This window comes from Apteryx mantelli, chromosome 1, assembly GCF_036417845.1.
Source record: "Apteryx mantelli isolate bAptMan1 chromosome 1, bAptMan1.hap1, whole genome shotgun sequence".
Classification (NCBI taxonomy): domain Eukaryota; kingdom Metazoa; phylum Chordata; class Aves; order Apterygiformes; family Apterygidae; genus Apteryx; species Apteryx mantelli.
In genome coordinates this window covers 91703908-91726488 of record NC_089978.1, presented here as the reverse complement: position 1 = coordinate 91726488, position 22581 = coordinate 91703908, and the positions used below count along the sequence as shown (strand labels likewise).

The 22581-nt window shown below is 40.0% G+C and overlaps 1 protein-coding gene across 1 annotated transcript in view; it reads right to left on the bottom strand.

Annotated features, from left to right (window-relative positions):
• The window catches only part of IL1RAPL1 (interleukin 1 receptor accessory protein like 1), a 773158-nt gene extending 752711 nt beyond the window's left edge, over positions 1-20447 (bottom strand). Inside the window, exon 1 of the mRNA XM_013961862.2 lies at positions 20390-20447. The gene's annotated coding sequence lies outside the window, so the exon portion shown is untranslated. The remainder of the gene's footprint in view (positions 1-20389) is intronic.
• Positions 20448-22581: the final 2134 nt, after the last annotated feature.

Sequence of the window (22581 nt, the reverse complement as noted above, 5' to 3'; positions counted from 1 at the left end):
AAATCACTTGGTTTATTAACATGTATTAGGATTCATTAACTTTTTAAAATGGTGGTGTGGTGAAGGTTGCTAGTTGGAGATGTGCCACACTGGGAGATCCCAAGACCCTGAGAGTGTTAAACAGCATACCAACACAGTATAAAAAGGCTGAAGATCTCATGATCCAGGTAAAGTTACTTCTTTCGGGCCACCATAAATGTAGTTTAGCTAATGCAAAATCTTCTTTAAAAAACAAACAAACAAACAAAAAGGAATACACAGAGAATCATTCTGGCGGATTTTTTAGCTAATGGAAGTATCCCACGTGAGTGTAAATCTGATTTCAAGAAAGAGACGCTAGGGTCAGCAGTGGTAAATCCAGGCCGGCTGAGACAAGCTCCTGTCTGTTTCCTGTGACGTGCAGCGCGCACTCCCTTCCTCCCGAGCTGCACGCCAAGCCAGGCTGCCCAGTATCGGGCAGGATTGGCTCCCACCTTCTGGCTTTTGGAGGGGGGGAAGAGTTTTATGGTAGTTGCTTAGGAATTTGTTTTGTGAGTCTACAGTGTGGTCGGAAAGTAACGAAAAATGGGCCGGAGAAATCAAGTGTAACTAAACAGACCACTTAACGGGAGAATCGGATGTTCCATGCACCCAGGGTATGAGGTGCCAAGAAACTACTATGTACTCAGGCTCAATAGCTTTTATTAAGGCAATAATAAAGTAAGCCTTGTTTGTCTCTGCAGCTGGCGTAGTCTCCTCAAGTCGCCGTCTTCCAGCTTCTACTCTAACGTCTCTTCCCCCAGCTTCCCTTTCGTAAAGGAATGACCGTCAACTAACCTTATTAAGACAAATGGCATTTTACAGTAAGTAGCAAACAGAGTTTGTCTCAATAAATTCTTGTGCATAAAATACCATTAGATTGGCATAACTGCCTCTGGACTTTGCTTATGACACTCAGTAAAGCAATTACTGCAATTTAAATAACAATGATGATTGCCATTTGAAAAAAATAGACACCTAATATGTATCTACTGGAGAAAAGTTAAAATTAAATACATGATTTTCATTTTTACTATTAAGACAGCATTCTACTATTTCTTAAATTCATGTGGACTTAATCCACAGATAGACCAGTTTAGGACTCCAAGTTTAAATTTGGATAAGAAATGTATAATGCAAAGAAATGCAAACTTCTTATATAACTGCATATGCATCTCCAAAATTTCTTAAGTCTTTGCAGATTTTAGAAAGTGGTGATACTCAAAAGACAATAAGAAATGAAAACAAGCAGATGCAATTTTGCAAGTAACATATTAATTGCAAATATCATAGTTCAGCTGTACACAGTTTACAGCTGCCAAAATCTGTAGTCTTTGTAGTGTCGTTATTCTAATGTTGCAGGTCAAAAAAAGCAAACAGCTGTTCAATATCTGAGGATTTTACTAAATAATGCAAGACTACACAAACAATGGGATATGTACTGAAAAAGCCTCAGAGGAAAGCACAAAATGGGAAAATAGTTATTTTTAGTCCTGTAATGGATTAAAGGGCCATATTAAATAATAATTTTTTAAAGAAATCTAACAAAATAGTGCTGTAAAATGTGCTATTCTCCTCTTCCAATTTTTATTTAATTTGTTTTTTTTCTCTTTTCTTCTTGTGCCAAAAGTATAATTTTAGCTTTTTTAAAAGTATTCGCAAAACTGGGTCAAATTCAACAGACAATTTCTGCTTAAAAAAAATCTGGATGTCAGCTGAAGACATGGAAGCTGCCTTTTGCTTAAGAGGGTAGGAGAGGGAGGCTAGGACATGCATGCACAGAGCTTTTATCAGGAGCAAGGGGAGCTCTGGAAACAAACTTTTGCTTCAGGCTGAACACCAGCACTTTAAAAAGACTAGCCTGCATGGCAGAACTTTGTTAAATTTTTATTTAATTTGTTGACAGATGGTTTTACAGGATTATGAGAATGGTAATAGCACTTATTAACTATTACTCATTTTTATCTTTTAATATAAAGCTCATTTCTTTCATAAAGGTGGTTCTTCACTTGACTCACTCCACTTTATTTTACCAGCCCACATGTGATACTTTTCATGCATTTACCATGATCCCCATAATTTGTCCTTTCACTTGTTCCAGTTTCATATCAGTGGGTTTTTCACCCCTTCCACAGAAAAACTAAAGATACTTCTATATTATCAGCTAATTCATTGCAGTAAGAGTGAAGCAATAAACAGATCAAAGTGTGTGGCATGGAAACTTCAATTCCCATGATCTGTGTAGTAGGCTGTATTTCAGGTTAGATTTAATCTGGACCTTGAAACCAGTCTGAAGCTGTTCAAAGGTTCATTCACTGGTTTTGATCCTTATGTGCCTGTTTGGGGGAACTCACTTGGTGCTGAGGTGGGAGGGGAGCTTCTGGTGTAGTTCCCTGAAAAAGGAAAATAGTTTGCATGCACCAAAATCTGCTTTGAAAACTGAACCAATGTATGGGAAGTAGGGACAGCTGAGGGGTTTGCTTCAAAACTGTGCTACTGCTTCAAACCAAAATGCCTATGCAGATAGAGCCCAATGCAACCGATAGAACTGAGAACTCTTTTGTGACATTCAGCTTAAATACTCTTCGGCCCATAGCGACATTCATTCTGACCTACCGCATGCACAGGTAGGGTTTTTTTTTTCCTTAGTTGTTCTTTGGAGCACTCCATTCTTTGTATTTATGAATTCTGAAGAAATGATTTCTGAGTGAGAAGTATACTAGTTCTCTTTAGAATCTCATGTATGGAAAACATGATCTACGATATTTTTCATCTGCAGTATTACACTTCACATTTTCTTGTGTGTAAGAGCAGTTTAAACTCCACTGAACAATATAAAACCTCTCTCATCTTTACAGACTGGAAAAGAAATATTGTAAAATTACTACTTGGGGAAACATATTCATCCTGCATTCTTCATGTAGTCTGTTTTCTCTAGTGATATGGAAATGTAGGTGTTGTTTACCTTGAAAATATTCAAAATGATGTGTAAATGCCATGATTAGGATAACCTCACATTTATTAGCTTGACTAAATAAACAACATTAATTTTTGGAGTGGAAAGTAAAATCAAATGAAAATAAAATTTAACAAATATTGCTGTAGCTTTCTCCTGTCATTTTTCTTCAGATCATGTCTGGGAAGATCCATTTGGGATGACTGGGTTATTTGCAAGTGACAAAATATTTTCAGCTAAGGGGAGGGGAGAAGACACAAGACTGAAAAATTACTGGCCTTCCATTTCTGGAAACACTGTTTCACCCCTGGCTAGCTTCTTCGCAGCTCTTCAATAGTAGCCTTAAAGCAAGCCCTCTTCCCTCCCACTTCCTCAGGGAATTATTACTGCTTGTGCCAGAATGAATACACCTTTGGCTGGTTGATTAAATATGCTTGAGATTAGTAAGAAAAGCAAATTTTTCTATGCACCCAGTATTAGGGCAGAAGGGTCTCTGAAGGTGCTTCTAGTCTAGATGTGTCTCATTTGCCTCCCCTCTATCTAATCTAGGCAGAAACGTATCATTTCTGGACTGCTTTTTCCTATATGCCCTTTCCCACCCTACATATTAATGGAGAAAGGTGATACTATTTTTATGCAACATGGGACTTGTTCCTATATTACACCTTCTTCTTTAGAACTTTCTAATTTACTTTAATAAAGAATGCTGCATCGATGTTCTCACTGCTGCACCATATATATTTACTAGGACATCCCTAATGCCCTTGATTTCTCCTGCTCTCTTTCTGTGGCACATTGTAATTTCTGGGGCTTGTTTTACTCAAATTAATTATAGGAAGTTGGGAACTATTAGTTTGAAGCTGGTGACATAGCGGTGGTATGAAGTGGGTGCTCTGCAGTGCTTTCTAAACCAACTGTATATTATATTTTTGCATTCAGACACAGTTAACTAGACTCATTGGCTCCCCCCTTATGGCTAAATAAAATTAAGCCAGGAAGAAAACTCAAGCGCTGGATCTGCAGCCGTCCATATGCCCTACCTGTGAGCACGCTTCCTGGCGTGGCTTTGGCTTGTGTGAACTAAGGCTCCCTATAACAATGTCCTGGCATGGTGCAGGGGGTAGCACGTGGTGCTGGCAGTTAGGATGAGCGCACTCTATTTGACTCCTGTCCTACACAGTCCCCCACCAAAATACCAGAAGGTGTTGCACACAGGCATCCCTACATGTCATCCTGTTATGCAACAAAAAACTCTAATTTATGCTATGAAAACACCAGTCTGGCAAGCTGCAACAATGCCCTCACATGACATTCAACATTTTGAACTGGGAAAAAAAACACACACAAAAAATAATAATGACATCTTAGACAACAGGAACCTCACAGGATTACTACTTTGGACCATAAGTTACATAGCAAAAATATGACCTGGCCTAGTTACTTGGCCTCAGGGAAGGAGAATGGTCCATGGCCCTACTTTATTTTGCAGTATAAGCACAGCCACTTGTCCAGATGGTTTCTGACATGCTACTACTATACTGTAAATTATCTGACACCCCTTCCAGTCTTCTTCCTGTACTTAAAAGCCATATTGTAACACTGTGTACTTAACGTAACTGGAATTTTTTAAACATGGGTTATGCTAATTTGAAATGATCCAAGCAAGGGGTGTGGGGGGGTTCTACTTTATTTGTATCCTCATATCTGACAGATGGCACTGTCATCGATGATTCTACTTCACATTGGCTATACTCTAATTTTTCATCCTCAGTAATGTTTAATTATATTGTAAAACGGAGAGGTTTTTTTCAATAAGAATTTGGTACATGATGAGACCATGAGACTGAGGAACTGCTAATGAAATATTTAGGCTACCAAACACAGTGTTCACCACAAATGTTCTATGAAAGACAATTTACATTACATTTATCTAAAATTAGCCAAAATCTGTTTTTATACTTAAAATCATGGTGATATTAACTTCCAATATTTTGTGAATTTCCTAGGCTCTTTTCTTCAGAAACTAGCACTCTTCTTATGCCAGTAGTATTATTCTTCCATTTCTTGACTTTTTTAATGATGAGGCATCTGAATATTGCCTGTCCTAAGCATGTGATATGTGAAAATTCTGTTAGTCTAAAACAAAAAAAAAACCAACATTTTTCTTTATAAATGCTGCTTTATAGAGCTGCACTTGTAACTTGCATTGGAATGCCAGATTTGCTGGCAAGGTTTTGTAGCTGAGAGGAGGGGATTTTTGAATGGTACGTGATAATTACAGGAGCCAATGAGAATTACACTGTGTTTTCATGGTTCTATGATTTACCATGTGGTTCTGCCTCTGCCTCTTGCATATCATTATTTCAGATGATATGATGAATGTGCTTATATTCATTCAGTACAACTGACCTGTTCATTCTTACATACCTATATATTAGTAGCTACAGTGATATTCTATATGTTACATCTAGGAAAGAGCACTGAAATCCTCAGTCCTTCCGGTACCAGGATGAATTTTTAAGTATGCCTATCTATGAACAGTTAAGATCATTTTCCACATTGCCAAAAGATCGACCACTGTTAAGAACACTTATATGAGTAGAGAGAGTAATACTCTGGCTTTTGTTCAGATTCAAGGCAGATTTTTAGCATTAAATGCGTACTTAAGTTAAAGTGATAAAGCATTCTGGATTGCCTGGGACAGCTATAGATTCCCATTATGGTAGAACTGCTGTTTTACTCTGGATGTTAGAAAAAGTAGATAAGTAAAATCTATTAAACAACAAATCTGTCAAATCAGAATGTTACATCACTGGATGGCTGCTAATTCAGCTTCTGTATTTTAAGATAGGTATGTGGGAGAGCTACTGCATAAGGCACTAGTAAGACCTATTCTGACATAATGCTTAGGGTTCTCTGGCCAGCATTCTCCAAGAGAAGAACTCAGATCACAAGTGCAAAGAAAACTGCTAAGGTTATCAAGGGAGTAGGATGTCTAAATAGATTCAAAATTTTTGGCTTGTTTATTGTGATAAAACCAGAAAATATCAGGCAGATTATGACTGCTTTCTTTATACCATCAGGGAATAAACATGAGGTAAGGAGAAACGCCATTTCATTTAAAGGGCACTAAATCTGAGCTGTCCAGAAATTATTTTGGCCTTGAAAGCAGAAATCAGAATAGAAGGACAAACCCAAAATAAAACTGTTTTAAGAGGGAGTAGGGCCTGGACTCTGTAACAATAAGTCCCTGTCCTCTATTCCTAAGGACTGGCACATGCATCCAGATCAGGAGCATAACCTGAGTGGCAAACTATAGCACTTATAAAATGTGAATTCCCAATTAAAGTTTTTAAAACATTGTAAAATAAATCTTAAAAGAATACAAAGAAAACAAGTTCCAGGAGTCATTCATCTTCTGAAGAATTTTGCTGTATATTGGGTAAAAATTAATGTGGCACCAGGAACGGGTATCTATGAACTCATTTAATGGTCAGTACATAATCTATCCGTGTTCTGCTTTGTATGGAAATAACTAGATAGAAAAAGAAGTTAAATATATCTCATAGGCGAATTATGCTAATTCATACTAGAAATAGAAAACTGTAATTTTTTTTATGATTGTACAAAAAACTTTAAAAAGAGGCTTTGAACAGCCTTTTCTTACTTAGCTTTACTGTGCAAACACCCATCTTTCAGAAGACATCTTTCTACCAATTTCCTTTAGTAACTCCTGTCTAGTCTGGAGACGGCTGTCGGAGGACAATTTATAGGTCAATGCATTTTTCAGAAGCAGACAATATGATCTATGAGCAATAGTCACAATCCAATCAGTTCTTTCTGGCTGATAAAGGTAATGATGATGTATTCAATTCAGTTTGTCAGGAGGTGTTTCACTTGATATCATGTGATCTTCTGATTTTTAAGTAAAATGACATAAAATCTGCATTAAAAATTAAATATATTTCAAACTCAAATAGATTAAAACTTGCTTATTAATAAGAGGTCAGGAGTCTACATTCAAACTAAGAGCTCAAATAATTTATTTAAATACTACAAATATTGTAGTAATAAGAAATTCTGCTTACTGCCCTTCAGTGTTAGTTTAGTTTTCTTTTTTACAAAGTTAAAATTCTGGAATTTCATTGATGGAGTAAGAAATTTATTCCATAGAGTTCTGATAGGCTCACAGGAATTTGTGTAGGAATTTCTTCTCCCATAGGTAATATCACCCTACACAATTTACACAGTCTTGAGTAAATCAGTTCTTTTGATAGCCCAGTGAAAACTGGGCTTTTGATTGCTTCTTCTTAGGTGACATGCAGGTGGTCTGGCATCACAGAAGCTTTGTACTCGTCCTCCAGAGATACTCTGTTAGTGAGAATTGGCTGCTACGAGATTAAGCCCAAGGTGGCTTTTTAGAGCCTTCCCCAATCATTCAAGTAGACTAAAAAGGCAGTGAACTCCAACCTCTGTTCCTTCAAATCCCCCCTCTACTGCAATGCCTACAAAAAATTGAGAAGGAAGTGGTAGCTGATGGCAGCTGTTGATAGTGCTGCCAATAGGGTTTTATTATTACTTTTGCTCCCCAGCTGCCTCTATCCACCTTTTATCTCTTGCAAGCTCTATGGAACAGGTTCTGAGTGTGGACAGCATGTAGGGAAATGGTATTTGGGTGATTATGGGCAATCTTGTAATACAAAAAATAATAATCCTAAACCAACATTAAAATCCCTATTCTCATCCAAATCCTAACCACAATGCCTGCCTCCTTCCACAGCAGACATTGTTGCTGATTGAAATAAGACAAGGTAGAAGAACTTTTTCAGAACCCCATCCTAACAACTTTTAAGTGTAAAGGCAGATGTATGGCATAAACTTATTGCATGGAGTTAAGTATGGAGAGGAAAGAAAATAAATCTATTGTGGAAAAAGTCCAGCTTGGACTTTAAAAAAGTAGTAACACCCTTAACTGAAATCTGCTGCACATGCATTAGCTGCTGGAGTGCTAAGTGCATTTCAGTTTTCCTATAAATGAGAAATACAACCATGGCAAGGAAATACAGCAGTGGCAAATTTTGTTTTTCAAGAGAATTGTTTCACCAAAGCTTTTTTGGCTGGACAGTTCATGGAGAAGAGTGTAAAAGACCAAGAAGGTCTGTAGCTTATTGCTGATGTTTAAAGAGCAGCTATGTTTCAGAGCGATACCCAGAATGAGATCTGTGTTTGAGACTGATTTGCCTTCCCAGTCCTGATTTTGACAGCAGCTGTAGTACACCTGCTTGTCATGACGGGGGTGAAATAGGCAGGGGGAAAGGTGAGGCCTGCACAGGTCGGCAATAACCTGCCTCGACAGGTTGGCAGTGATGTTACTGCTGAGAGGAGCTGGAGTTCTGAGGCTTTTCAAAGGACACTAAATAAAGAAGCACGAGCATCTTATAAATACAGATATAGCCAGACAGAGGTCCAAAATATATGGGTAAGAGTGAGCTAATTTATTCGGGAGGAGCGGGGGAATATCTGTTTATAAATATGCTTTTCATGTTTACTTATATTAGCCTCTCTTCACTTCACTCTTCCCCTTCACGTGTGCATCAGTTTTACAGTGTAATAATTAGAAAGTGCCATCTGCATAACAAAATCCCCAGAAACAACTGCAGAAGTTGTGATTATTAGCTCACATTTCAGAAAAGGAATACAGCATGTAATAATAATAATAATGTTCTGCTGAAGGAAGCTCATCCATCTTCTCAGATAGGAGCCTGTCTTTTGTGCTCTCCTCACACCGTAAAACACCATATCTTACCATATCGTAACATCTCACAGCCTTTAATGTATTTATTCCCACAGCAAGCCTGTGAGGTGAGAAGCGCTATCACCCCATTCTGCTCACGGGAATTCAAGTCAGGGAAAACATCTGCACTGCCAAATAATGCAGTTCTTGAATAAACTCCCGCATATGGTTCCCAGATCATCTGCATTGCATAAATGTTTCTGTTTCAGGGTTAACAGACTAGGGAAGATAATTCACTCTGAGGACCACTGTTAATACCAGAGTGACAGGTTCTGCATTGACTCGTCCTCTCAACTCACCCCAGCAAGCTATGTATTCCCAAGCATATTCCTGGATGCAGTCTAGGATACGCAACACCTGCTATCAGTTTTGTGCCTGAAAAAAACACCACCCTGGTGGCCTGCAGCATAGCCCTTGCTTCAGACAATCGAAACTAAAAAAAAAAAACCCAAATCCTACAGAAAATGACAACAACAACAAAGTCTTGGGACCGCCATAGGTGGCTGAAAAAAGACCCAAGGTCAAACGATCTGGCCACGACTGTGGTCATGGCCAGGCTGCTGTAGAGGGGACTGGCTCTGGGCGCCATGGGCATGAGCAGCCCAAGTGATTGGCCCAAAGTCACGCCAGAAGCCCCTGACTGACAGCCAGGATTTCTCAGTTCCTCAATTCTCAATAGCCTTTTTAATATCCAGCTGACAGTGTCCCACCCCATGCCTGTCAGGCTTTATACACCTGGCGCGGTGACGACACAGCTGGGTAACAGCTGGAGGCAGTGCTCTGCTGGCCTCGCCTGCCACTTTCCAGGCACCCACGCTCACCGTCTCTGCAAACGGTGGGCCTGCGCTCATCAGGGCCCTCTCAGCCAGGCACTGCCAGCGCAGAGTCTGCCTTTAGAAAGAGGCTGGACTTTGCCAAAGCCAGCTAGGGGCTCGAACTGCAGAGCTCCCGTTATTTCAGCTGGCTACAGCTAATACATCCAGCTAATTTCCTGACGGACTTATTCAATCTCAGGAACAATGTGCTACATAAATACTGTATTATTGTATAATGTAAGTAATGTGTGCAAAAGGGGGTCATTCTCATTGTCAGTAAATGGTGACAGAGCGTCTCAGCTGATAGACTTAAATAAATGCCACACCACTGAGCATAATTAATATATTTGTGTAACGCACAGCAAGCATATAAAATAGGGATCATTTAAGGATATTTAGTCCGCTATGGCTTTATGTTTTCAAATAAATAATTAGTGTTCATTAAAAGAGGTATGTGGACAGCCACAGAATGTGAAGTCCACATTTATTCATGGAACTGATAAAACAGTTCTTGTTTCATCCAATTGTTATGGACACTGATGGCCTTAAAAGCTGTGCACTAAACCTATTATGTAATGGGAGAAGTGGGCTAGATTTCCAGACACCAACAAAACGTAACCTCCTGTTGAAACCGGTGATTCCATATGTTATAACCCAACAACTCTGTGTGTTACAGAACTTTTACTTGAGTTCAGTGAGCTACATTTTATGGAATCCCACAGATTTATACATTCCTTTGGAACTGAAATCAGTAACAGTGCCTCCTTCTGTATTTTAACTGTTTCTGGACATCTAAAGGAAAGTGAGTGTTGCTGGATAACACAGGTTGTTTAATTTTCTTTTCTGGTAAGGCCTGGGCAGAAGTTGGGCCCCTTCAATAGTGAAGCTATTTTAAAAATATGCTTAAAATAGTAAGAGGGAAGATCTGGATATTAAAATAGGCAGAAAGTTCATGTGTGTTTTAAATCTAGTCACAGGCTTAAAGAAATGTGTATCTAAATTTAATTTCAAATCTACTTACAAACATTTCTCTTGTTTTAGATGTGTCCCCTTCCCTTGTCTTCATTTCTTTTCTTTTTTAAGTCTTAAAAGATAATCCTTAAAACAAAAGAAAATCAAAAGCTTTGGGGGCCTGGAAACTGGTATTATTTGAACATCGGCTTACTCTCCCATTTTTCGTCTATTCTGCAATGATCTGCAGATTATAAACCTTCATTTCAGTAAAAGGAAAGAAGAACAAAATTCTTCCTTTTCAAGCTAAGAATACATTGCCAATTTGATAGAAAAACTACAAGATAATGCTCCAGAAAACTCTCTCAGGTTGGAAATTCAGTCATCCCCATTCCTCACAATAACGCATAAAGTTAAATGGTTGTTTGAGAGCACTCTGCATGGTTAAAATCACAGCAACAAAAATAGTAACAAAAAACAAGGATTGTAGAACTACAGTTCCTGCCATACAAACTGTAAAATTACTTATTTCTATGTTTCAGGTTTCATGTGCCACCTGATACATTTTGTACTACAAAATTTTGTTCTATATTTACATTTAAGTTTTTGCATTAAGATTTTGTTATCAGATAAACTGCAGTCTGACTATACCTATATTGCTTTTAAGCAATTTTTTTTTTACAGACAGTGTCAGTGTGGGATTAAGCACACCAAAATATGTATTAAAATCTTGACCCCAACTGTAATTTAAACCCATCTACACAGCAAGCAATTCCTGCCAATCCACGAGATATAGTGTCTGCAGCTTCCCCTATTTTGTGAAACACAGACTCCCTCTGAGTTATGAATTCAGTACAAACACAGAGCCAACAGCCTATCTTGCACATGTCAAGATAGTGTCATTCAGCTGACTGGTGGCATCTTGACACACTGAATCTTAGAAACTTTGAACCAGCTCACATGGTAATGCATGAAGGACCTCAGATGGAAAAACGTGTAGGTCTAAACTAGACATGCAGGTGAGACTTTGTACAGTAGGTCCTGGTCAACTATGGTACTGCAATGTCCATTTCAGTGCTCTTGAATTCCATGAGTTGAAGGTTTTTTTCCTGTCCAGCAGTGAGTTGGAACAGGCAGAAAAGCACAAGAAAAGTGAAACTCTTGCGGTTAAACGTCCCTTAACTTGTGTAAATGCAAAGATAAAAATAGGTGGTAACAGTGACACATGAAAATTGACATCATAGTTGCATTTTTCAATATTAACATCTATGATTTTATAATATAAGACATATTGAGACATATATGACATACATGTATATATATTTGTATATATATGCATGTACATATATACACATCATTACTTGAAAGACATCAGAAGAAACACAGATTAAAGCTAAAGGGTTCATTTTGAAATGGAACAATTGAGATGGCTGGCAAGCCTTATTTACATATGTTTCCTGTGTTCTTATATGTTTAATGAGACATCACAAGTTTTTAACAAGAAAATTATATTTTCACAGCCATAAAGTATACTCTTTTTGATTGCATTACAGAGGCTGTACAATACAACTTCTTTGCTCGCTGACAATGGGTTTTGCTATGTTAATTAAATAAGTAATGTGTCTGTGATCTTTATTCATTAAAATTAATGCAATAATAGCTACGATGAAGATTCATATTGGACTCAATCTGGCAAGCTGAATGAAACAGCGTCACTAGAGTTACTCCAAGCTGCTTCTTGATGTAACACAGAGCTCTATCAGGAGTTTCTGTGTGAAATCGGTTTACCCTTGTTTCACTTACTATTATTGCCCATCAGTGAACACCAGCATCTTCAGAGCAGGCAAAAATGCCCTGCACTGAACAGAGCTACAGAGAACGACTCAGCAGCAGCCTCAAGTCCCAGGGCAGAAGGTAACAGCAGCAGGTCCAGGCGCCCCAGGCCTTGCCTGGTCCCTGTGCATCGAGCTGGCCCTGCTCCTTTGGGCTCACTGTGTTTATTGCTACAGTTGGGTGTGAGCGAGGAAACGCGTCTGGTGTCAGCGCCGAGCTCTGTGGCCCGGCCTCGGACTAAAGCCATCAGCTGCAATTAACCCAAAGGGTGGCACCGAGCACGGCACAACTACTGGGCTTGTGGTTTCCAGTAATGAGGCTTAAAACACACGCTACAGGTTGCATGCGCGAGACCTGAGATCTCCCGGCCTCTGGGGTTATCTCCCACAGAAATGGGAACTGCCAGCCTTCAGTTTTCACTTCTGAGAAGCTGCTCGTCACAAAAACAGTACCAGTGAGTGTTCAGCAGGTGATTAGCCTGCGCTGATAGACAAAAGCACTGCATGAAATAAAAGAAATGCCCTGCCAATACTTTATGAATCCAGAATCTAATTCCCTGTACACCAATACCAACAGCAACCTTTCCAGCAGCTCCCTGGGCACTGGATTAGGGCTCCATGAAGAGGAGCAAACATAGGGACATAACTGAGCATCAAAACCAGAAAGACCTATAACTTTGAATATTTTTGTTCTGTTAATTAGAATGGGAAACAATTGAATCCTGGGAAGAAGGACAAACACAAGCTGACTTTGATTTATACCTATCCCTATTTTATATACAATTCGTTGAGGCAATGTGGAAGAAGGAGAAGATGAATACTGAGGTAATCTTAAATTAAAAAGACCGATTGGTATTTAGGAGACAATCAGATGACCCAGCCACCCCCAGCTGTATGACTCACAGTACTATTTTCATATTTGTATTATTTAGCATCTAAAGACCTTAGATGAGAGTCCTATTCTGCTAACAACGTACATTCAGTATTCAGAAATTATCTTGTCTTCACTGATTAAATTTTATACAGAAAAAGAAAATGTTTTCATCAAAATTTTAAGTGTAAAATTTCATCTTCTGATTGAATACATCACTCCCCCCCCGCCAAGTTTAAGTGCTAAATACACAAAATATGAAAAAAAAAACCTCCATCCAAAATGGAAATCACTTTTTTTCTGGAGGAAAGCAAATGTTTTCCATGATTTTCAAGGGCTTATAGAAGACTGCATTTTCACTGGGGTGGGGAGAACAAATTGACATTAACTTTTCCTCTAACCCTACTGCATATATAATAAAAGAGAAACCTTAAATAGTTTATAATATAGAGATGAAACAATAAAAAAGATAAGAGGGCAGGAAGTGTTTTTATCTTCCAGAGTTTAGAGATGGGAATTGGAAGCATGCCTAAATTAAATAAGTTCTTACAGAAAAGAAATCTTTGGGAATGACAGGGACTGATTTCAGGTCTTTGAGGTCCAATACCTCTGAATGAATTTTAAGTATCAGTGGTCTCGGGAAACTGGTGTGGTAAAGTAGTAACTGGAATTAAATGTCATTTATAATTTTATTTTTACCTGTCTTATTTTGAAGTATTTAAAGTTCATTGCTAAGTATTTTTTCCTTTGTTATTATCAGGAGTGTTCAGAAAGGGCAAAACATTTACAGTCACACAGAGGATGCTAAAGTTAGCTTCCTGCTCTAAGTTGCCTCTGGAAAAGCACATCTCCTTCTAGTAGTTGGAGATTGATCCAAAACAACTGAATGCAGCAGGCATCTTTCCATGTCCTTCAGTGGGTTTTGGATCAGGGCTTTAGTACTGGGACTTTAACAGCCAAATGAGGTTGCCCAGTCAGCACCAATAAAGCCTTTATTAAGCAGCACTTCAATTGCCAGACTTGTAAACTGAATAGGCAATGAAGAACTATGGTCACAGGACAGCACTTATGGTCCATCTAGTTAGATAGCAGACATCCAATAAAGCTAGTAGCAGATCCTTTGGGAGAAGCATCCTTTAACACTTTAGAAATAACAGAAGCACACATCCATTGACTGCACTATAACTGGAAGTTAGCAGGAGGTCCTTGGGGTACACAGACTTATACTCTTCTTATCTGACACTGACTTCAGCTATGGGAGCCCACATAGAAATGAGTAGTAGAAAGTTGACAATCAATCAGGTCTGTTGTGTTTTTCAGGAGGAGATGCTGAATAAAATAAACTCTGTCTGTAATGACTATGCAGATATTACTGATAGATAGATCAGTACATAGATATACACACATCTCCACCCTCTACCATACAGACAGCTTGCAGAAAGGAAATGCCATACTAGCAGTTATGTTACTCCAATGGAGAAAAAAAAAAAAAAAAAAAGCAGAGGTAAGATTTCCTGCAAGAAGTTTAAATTTGGAAGGAGACAGCCAAAAAAGCCTTCCAGCAGAGAAGTCGAGCATGGGGGAATGCCAAGGTGCTATATGGTAACATCTGTGTTCTGCTCCCATCCTGAAAATCTGTGCACTGAACAGCAACATGACAGGCACGGGGGGGCTAACATTGCTGCCAGGCATCAGTGCCACACAGAAGCATCCAGGCCAAACACATTCTTCTTCAGATACAGTGGCTCTATCCCAAGGTTTCTGTCATACCGAGAGATGTTCTTGGTGTAGAAAATATCCTTGAGCCATTTGATCCAGACTTCAGAGTCAAATCTAGTAGAGGAGCATTGCCAAATGGATGTAGGCATGGACAAATGTACACGAAGGCCTCACACCACTCCAGCATAGCAATTCAGTCTGAGGCAATTGGTCTGGGAATCTAGACAGATCAGTACCATTTAAACTCATTTCTAATTTCACCAGCAGAAGCCTTTCCATGTGCATTATAATGATGTACATTACTATGTCTTCATTTTCTTTGAAATAGGCTAAACTTTTGTCTAGGATTGAGTTTACTGAAGTTTGAGCAGTGGGAGTTAGGAACCATAATAGCTTTGAGCATTTGGGTCTTACTAGTGAAGAACAGACAAAAGGAATATAGAAATATACCCTATCTCCTAAAAGACAGGAGCACTCTTGCTACTTCACCAACCTCTGTATTCTCATTCACTTTGCTGCCCCCTTTTTAACCCATTCTGCTAGTCTGCATCTTCTTACTCTTTGATAATGCACTATTCATCAAGGACAGCTGTGAAAGACAAGAGAACAGGAAAGCTTCCTGAGACTACCAGCCATCCAATCACTCCTTCTCCACCTGCTGACTGTATAGATTGGTATAGATTGTATAGGTCTTCTTGATGCATGAACTCTCTCTCCTACTTCTTTTTAAGAGCTACATTGAGCATTTCCTAAATAATGCCCCAAAACTAAATATCTATCCCACTGACAGAAATCTAAATGTCATTTTCTCCCTTTCTCCACCTTTCTCCTCTCTCATCCCCAACCAAAAATATATGTGGGGAATTGGTGCAGCTGACACTATGACCACTGAAAGACTGTTGTATGTGTGCTCTTCTTATAAACATGACTTTTCCAAGCACAAAAAAACAGTAAGACTTATGTCCTTGGTTCATTTGTTCAGACCTAGTTATTGAGGCATAAATAGTGTGCTATATAACACCATGAAATGACCTAGGAGTACCTATAACACACAGGTACAGTGAGACCTAGAAAAACAGAGTACCCAATATTAAAACAGAGAACCAGCATTAACTTTTGATTTCCTTGCTCTGGTTTTACAGAGCAAAAAACAGAATTTTCCCCTTTCACAATAGATTGGAGTTCCATATGTGACTGCACTAGAGGAACATCTAAAGGTTGAATCTTTTCATAAGAAAATCCTAATCTTTCATCTTCATTCTTCTCCCTTTTCCCTCTCCAAAAGAAGTCTTCCTCCAAATGTGAATTAATTTTAAGCTATCACAATTAAAAATCATTGTTGCCTTTGAGCTGTTTTGTTTTGAGAATATGAAAACTTATGAAAGTGCATGAAAAATGACAGGGTAAATGATCTTTCCTGAGTCACTGTTGTCCACCACCTATAATATATAATTACATTTTAAAATAAAACAAATACACACTTGAACTGATGGAGCATAATGGCTGCCTTGGTGCTGCTGTAGATATGCATGTAAGGACTTAAAGAAACACATGGATTACTGACCCGACAGGCCATAACAGTAATCCAAAATCACCGTTATGGTCTCTACTATAAATCCATCTTATTTCATGGACTGTTGACACAATGGATGGCAACAAGATAGAGGTTTATAATAGAAATGCTGACACAACCTTATCTGTAGCTGCGCAAATGGTGCCGCTGTAATTAAACTTTATAACTTGAGCACCACTAGATAAGTTGCTAGTTTTTAATCATATTAATCAGTGCTTGGATGTTTCAATTGCCATATATTATCAAATAGTGTGCACTATATTAAAAAAAAAATTCTCAGCCACTAAAGATCCTATCTGCTGTACATAAAAGTATATCCAAACACTTCCTTGTAAGTGCAAAAATACGGAAAGAAAACCTTAATCAGTTACCCTCTTTTTGCTTTGTTTTAATATATGAGGTTGATATAATAGCCACAGAAAGTATTCTGAATATAAGAATGCTAGTGAACAGTAAAAAGGTTTCATTAAGATCTGCCCTGTATGTTTCAAATTTTCCTATCAGCAATAAAATAAGTCTACTGTATTCAGTGATAACAGTCAGAAGCCTGCTCTTTCAGAGGGAGGCACTGAGATTATTCTTCATGCACTGCTGTTCTTTTTAAAAGATGACTTCCCAGTGTTACTGCAGAGTGGGGGGCAAAACTCTCACTGCTTTCAGTGGTCTGAGGTTTGGAGCCTGGGAATGTGTTATGTAAAAGTTTTCTCTTCACATTTTCTCTTCATTTGTCTGAGTGATTTACAATTTAACTTAAGCAAGGAAAGTTTCCTCCAGAAGAAGCTATATTTGGTGAAAACTGAATAGATATTGCACTGGAGCTGAAACCCTCTATTTTTATCAAGAGGGTGTTGCTAATTCCAACAATGAAATGAAGCTATAAATAAAACTTGGTTGCTTACTGCTCTTCCATTACCTAAAATTTGCAAATCCTTCCATACTGCATGACAGTTTACATTTATCATATAATATATTCCCACACTGTTAATGCCTACTCTTTTAAAGAACCAGCTTTATAGACCACTTCCTTTAGACGATTGTACTTTCTCAAGATGGATAGTATAGGTATGTAGTGTGTGTGTCACCGGAAGTCCTGTAAGTAATTAAAGAGTGTGCCTGTAATTGTGTATGATGGAAGAGTATGGCATAGACATTTCTGAAAATTGTAAGAGCTGTAGCAATGCATAGGAGTTGCCATAGTGTTATTCTGACCCCTGAAGGATGGAAACAGAGTTAACTTCATATCTGTTTTTCCCAATTTACTCAGTATACTCTGTAAATGTCAAACTCTAAACTACATTAGCAGGATTTATTAGTGCTTGTCCAGACTTATCTTCAAGAAATATGAAAATAGTCTTGAACTAATGGTAAACTAACTTTAAAATACTGATGTTTTCAAGGAAGCAGAGAAAAGAATGATTTTTCAGGCTGGTGCCATGGTAAAATTATTGTGAGTTTGCTAGTGCATTAAGTCTGATAAAGAGTAAGGTATGCGGAGATCATGTTTATGAAGAAATGCAAACCCCACTCTGCCCTCACCTCTTCCTAACTGAGAAATTGCTTAGTGAACTCTTGCTAGAACGAACCCAGAGTGAAGAGGGGAAGGACATAGGCCAGTGATGATAAGATCATTCATTTCAGCTGTGTTAAGATTTCATCAGGCTTACATTTTTTTGAGAAAATGCATCTATTAGAGGTATGGGGCTTCAGCAGTGCTTTTGCAAGCTTGTCTGTCCTCAAGAAGCACTCCCCCCATCCAGAACAGGTAGGAATCATGATTTATGATTCTAAAATGGGTATTAAAATAAAATCTACCCTGATATTATTATTTCTGTGGACAATTCAATATAAAAAGAGTCTCTTAAGTCCTTCTGAGTTAAACTGCTGAGTCTCTTATGGCACCTTTGCTCCTCACCTAGTTACTTTTAAGATGCGTTTGTTAATGTGCTACCATTTCATGAGGTTTAACAGTGCACTGAGGACCCGGGTTTGGGGTTCTTTTGTAAATGTAGCAGATAGATTAGGCTGTTTTATCTGAAAATACTTTTTTCTGAAGTCTGTCATGCTGTACTCTAAAAATCAGAAGAATCATACTGCTAAAGCTGTAATGCATTCATTTCATACACTAAACAATATCTATGTTAAGAGCTGCACATACTCAGGGAGAAACAGCGTCAGTTCTACCTTGAAAACTGAAAGAGGGGGTCAGCAGAATTACGTGCTTGGAGGGAGTCAGTGGCGAGGGGGAAGGGAGGAGGATCAATTTTGATTTCAGTTTTGTTCCTCCTCCGCTCAGCTGTTGCCATGTACTGACTCGCAGGTTCCCGTGTGACCTTGCTGAGGAGCATGCCGCCGGGGCCGCTCAATGGGCCCATTGTGCGGTGTTGCGGGGGGTTTGGGAGCCTCCTCCACTGGTGTCGCTGAATTAACAGCAAGGCGGTCTGGTGCCTGCGTGAACTCCCTGTCCCAGGGAAACTCCACCATGAGCAAGCTGGTGCCGAAGGCAGCCTGCAAAAGGGGAGCCCGCATCAGGAGCTGAGCAGGAATCTCCCCTCCTCTGCCCGTGTCTCCATTGCCAGCTGCCAGGAGCATTGCAAAGTTAACACAAGTGATTGATACGCTATATGAGTATATTATTATACTATCGGCGACTGATGCCACTGATGTAATCAAGTTACATAATCATCGTCTTTGCACAAATACATCCATCTTCCTACAGATAGATCTGCATATCTGCTTCCATCCATTATGCATGAACCCACCAGCAGTACATAAGGGTATATATTTTCGCATACACTATATAACTTTAGCATTGCAGTGCATTGCACTGTACAACGTCATCACTATTGATTCTCTCAGCCTTCCTCCATTCTCTCTATCAAAATTGATCTTACAGAGAAAGACTAAGAATGTGCATTGCTTGGATCCCTTTAAGTCTTTAAAGGCTGAAGTGCTTCCTTGCTTGCTTATGTTCTTAAAAAGATGATCTCCTGATTTCTCTCCTTTTCTCCCCTTTTTGCTTCACGCCACAACTAACAGAGGAATTAATTCACAGGCAGTCCCCCAGCCAGATGCATATATGTATGAAATACTGAAGATAGGATCTCTGTTTGCAAATCTTCAACTCCCATGCACGTGGTCTGAGGTTTCAGTAGGTAAGTTATGGGGTGAAAAAAATATTTTATAGGAGCAGGTGGATGAGAGATTTTCAGGCTAGTGACATTTGTGATATTTTTCTGCAATTAACATCAGATTCTTTCCTTACCACCTCTCAGTTTATAATTTCCTCGGAGGATTTACAGGAATAGTTGTAATCCCAAATCACCAGTGGCATTTAACCCCCTTAGAACCAGAGCACTGTACCATGATTAATAAGGATTGCCACCTTGAAGTTTAACAACTTGAAAAACGGGTTTTCTCTACCTCCATTGCAGCTATGAAATGCAGCAGAATGCTGCACAGAGTTGAAAAGATTTGTTTTCACAAACGGATGGGATCTGATTTGATATTAAATAGATTCCATCACTAAGAGCTTCTTTAATATCATATACCCTTTTCAGTCAAACACATTATATCTGGGAAAAAAAAATAAAAAAGAAAAATGAAAGACTCCTTGCCCAGTATGCTTCTATGGTACTCTCCCAAACCGAGAGGGTGCGAAAATAGAGGGGGAGGAGGAGATTTTTTGATTTACCACGGAACGCACTCACCAAAATACCTACTGCAGTTATTTCACTCAACTGCCAGTAATGGCTAGATCCCTTCACATCAGTGTAATGCAGCAATCATGAAAGTACCCATCTCAATCGCAAGCCACCAAGTTTAGCAATGCCGGGGCTTTTGCCCATATAAAATGACCTTACCCACAAGAGTCTTCCCAAATATTCCGCTCGTCAGATCAGTCAGCAAGGTAATTGCCGGTCATCACAATGCGTATTCGGAGAATCCACGTTTTTTACTCCTCCGGCGGGGCTAGCGGCGAGCGCGGCGGACGCGATGCCCATCCATGCACCGGTGCCAAGTTCACCGCGGGCGCAGGTAATTCCATACAGACTTCGGCGCCCCCCCCGCCCCCCCCCGGAGTCGCCCCTTCCTGGCTAGTTCAGAAAGTGCCCGCGCCGCCGGCGGGAGGTACCATCCAGGTGTGGCGGGGGGGCGGCGGGAGGGGGGTGGGGGCCGGCCGGCCTGGGGGCCCCCGCCGCCCGCGGGGAGCGCCGGGTCCAGCGCGCCGCCGCCGCCGCCGCCGTGGGCCGGATCCCGGCTGCCTCGCACAAGTATCCGGCAGCCGCCGGTCCAGCGGGGTTTTCCTGGTACTGTGCGGCTATGGGGAAAGCGCTGCTGGGGGGGGGGGGGGGGGGGGAGGGTGTCTCCCGGGTCCTAGCACCCTTGCCGCCGCGCCAAAAGCAAAAATGCGGGATGGGGGGCGGGCGACTGGGGAAAAAAAAAAAAAAAAAAAAGAGAAAATCTCCAGAGGGAAAAGAAGGAAGGAAAAAAAAATCTGTTGTCCACTTGCCCTGAATGGTACTAATCCCCAGTGACAATGACAAGTGATCAGCAAAGAACAGGAGGTCTTGACTGATAACCACAATCCACCCAAAATATCCTAAGGAGCAGAGAAAGAGAGGGAGAGCGCGCGCGAGAGAAACTGCAATGCATAAATGATTCCAGTGTTTCTACAAGATCGGCTCATTTGATTGAACGCATTCTCCGGTTTGCTGCAAGTCATAAAGAAGATACTGTTACTGCCACCCAATGGATACTTCAGTACTAGCCAATCCACACACCACCACCGGCTTTGCGAGCCTTAGTTTTGGAGGCTGCTTTTTGGGGGGAGCGGGGGGAGGGCCCTGCGGAAGGGATCCTGGAGAAACTCCTAAATAGCAGCGCTCTCCTCCCAGGCACCCACGGCGTTTCCAGGTTAGCTCACCCACACAGCGATGGGACCCCGTTTTGATGCGCTTTCCAAGGGACGGGGGTAAAAGACAGGCTGCCTGAAGGCTGCCTGCTTCGTGTACAAGTTGCGCGGGGATCAGTGTATTTTCCCCCTCCGGTTTCTGAAGCGGAATGTTGTTTTAAAAGAGATGATACATTATCTATTCTTGGATTTTTATAAGGCAAACTGTGGGCCTTGCTGTTGCCATGGGATCTTCTTTGTGCGAACTCTCTGAACTGTGTGGGAACAGTTTTATTTCCTTCCCTTCGGATTTTTTTTTTCTCCTCTGTAACTCTTCTGAAGATATGTATCAAAATGTAACTGCATTATTGCCAATTAAGATTAACAGCAGCTGCAAGGTGCATCTAATTAGGAATGTTAATCACTTCATGAAATAAATAGTAATTTGCAGATGTTTATAATATTAAACAAATGTTCTATAAAGCATAACTGTGAAATTCTGACTCTCCCCCTAATAAATTTGCTCACATTCATGCACAAACGTGCAGAGGAGTGCAGGAGTATGCACACCCCTCTTCCATCACGCTAGCCCAGCAAACACACACTCACAGAAGGAGATACCTAGAGTTGCCTTTATGCTGATAGCTGGGTCAGAGGCATTTCATGCAGTGGCAAACCAGTGTGCAGAGTGGGAGGATGAAGGAGAGAGAAATTTCTGAGCAATGTGAGCTAAGCACACACACACATGTACATTTATGCCTATGTAAATGATATCCTCTAAAATAGGGGCAAAGAGGCTAGGGTAATACTCAGTTACCACTAAATCTAATCCAGCCTTCTTTGTAGTGAAGCGGCCTGTAGAGAAGAATCCCAAACACAAATTTTTTTAGCCCCTCAAAGTTTTATAAGAGAAGAAAAGAGAGAAAGAAAAGAAAAGCAGCATGTGGGAAAGTGTGAGTTTATCATGTATCATGATAAAAGATTATCGATAGGCAGACAATGTGCTGTGTAGAGCCAGTGGGCTGTACAGAGCCGGTAGGCGTTGTTGTAGAATTAGCGGAGCTCACTAACACCTCCACCCCACCTCTCCTCATTATAACAGAATGGTATTCTTTCTGGTGGAAAAAAATAGAAAAAATGGAAATGAATGTAACAACCAGT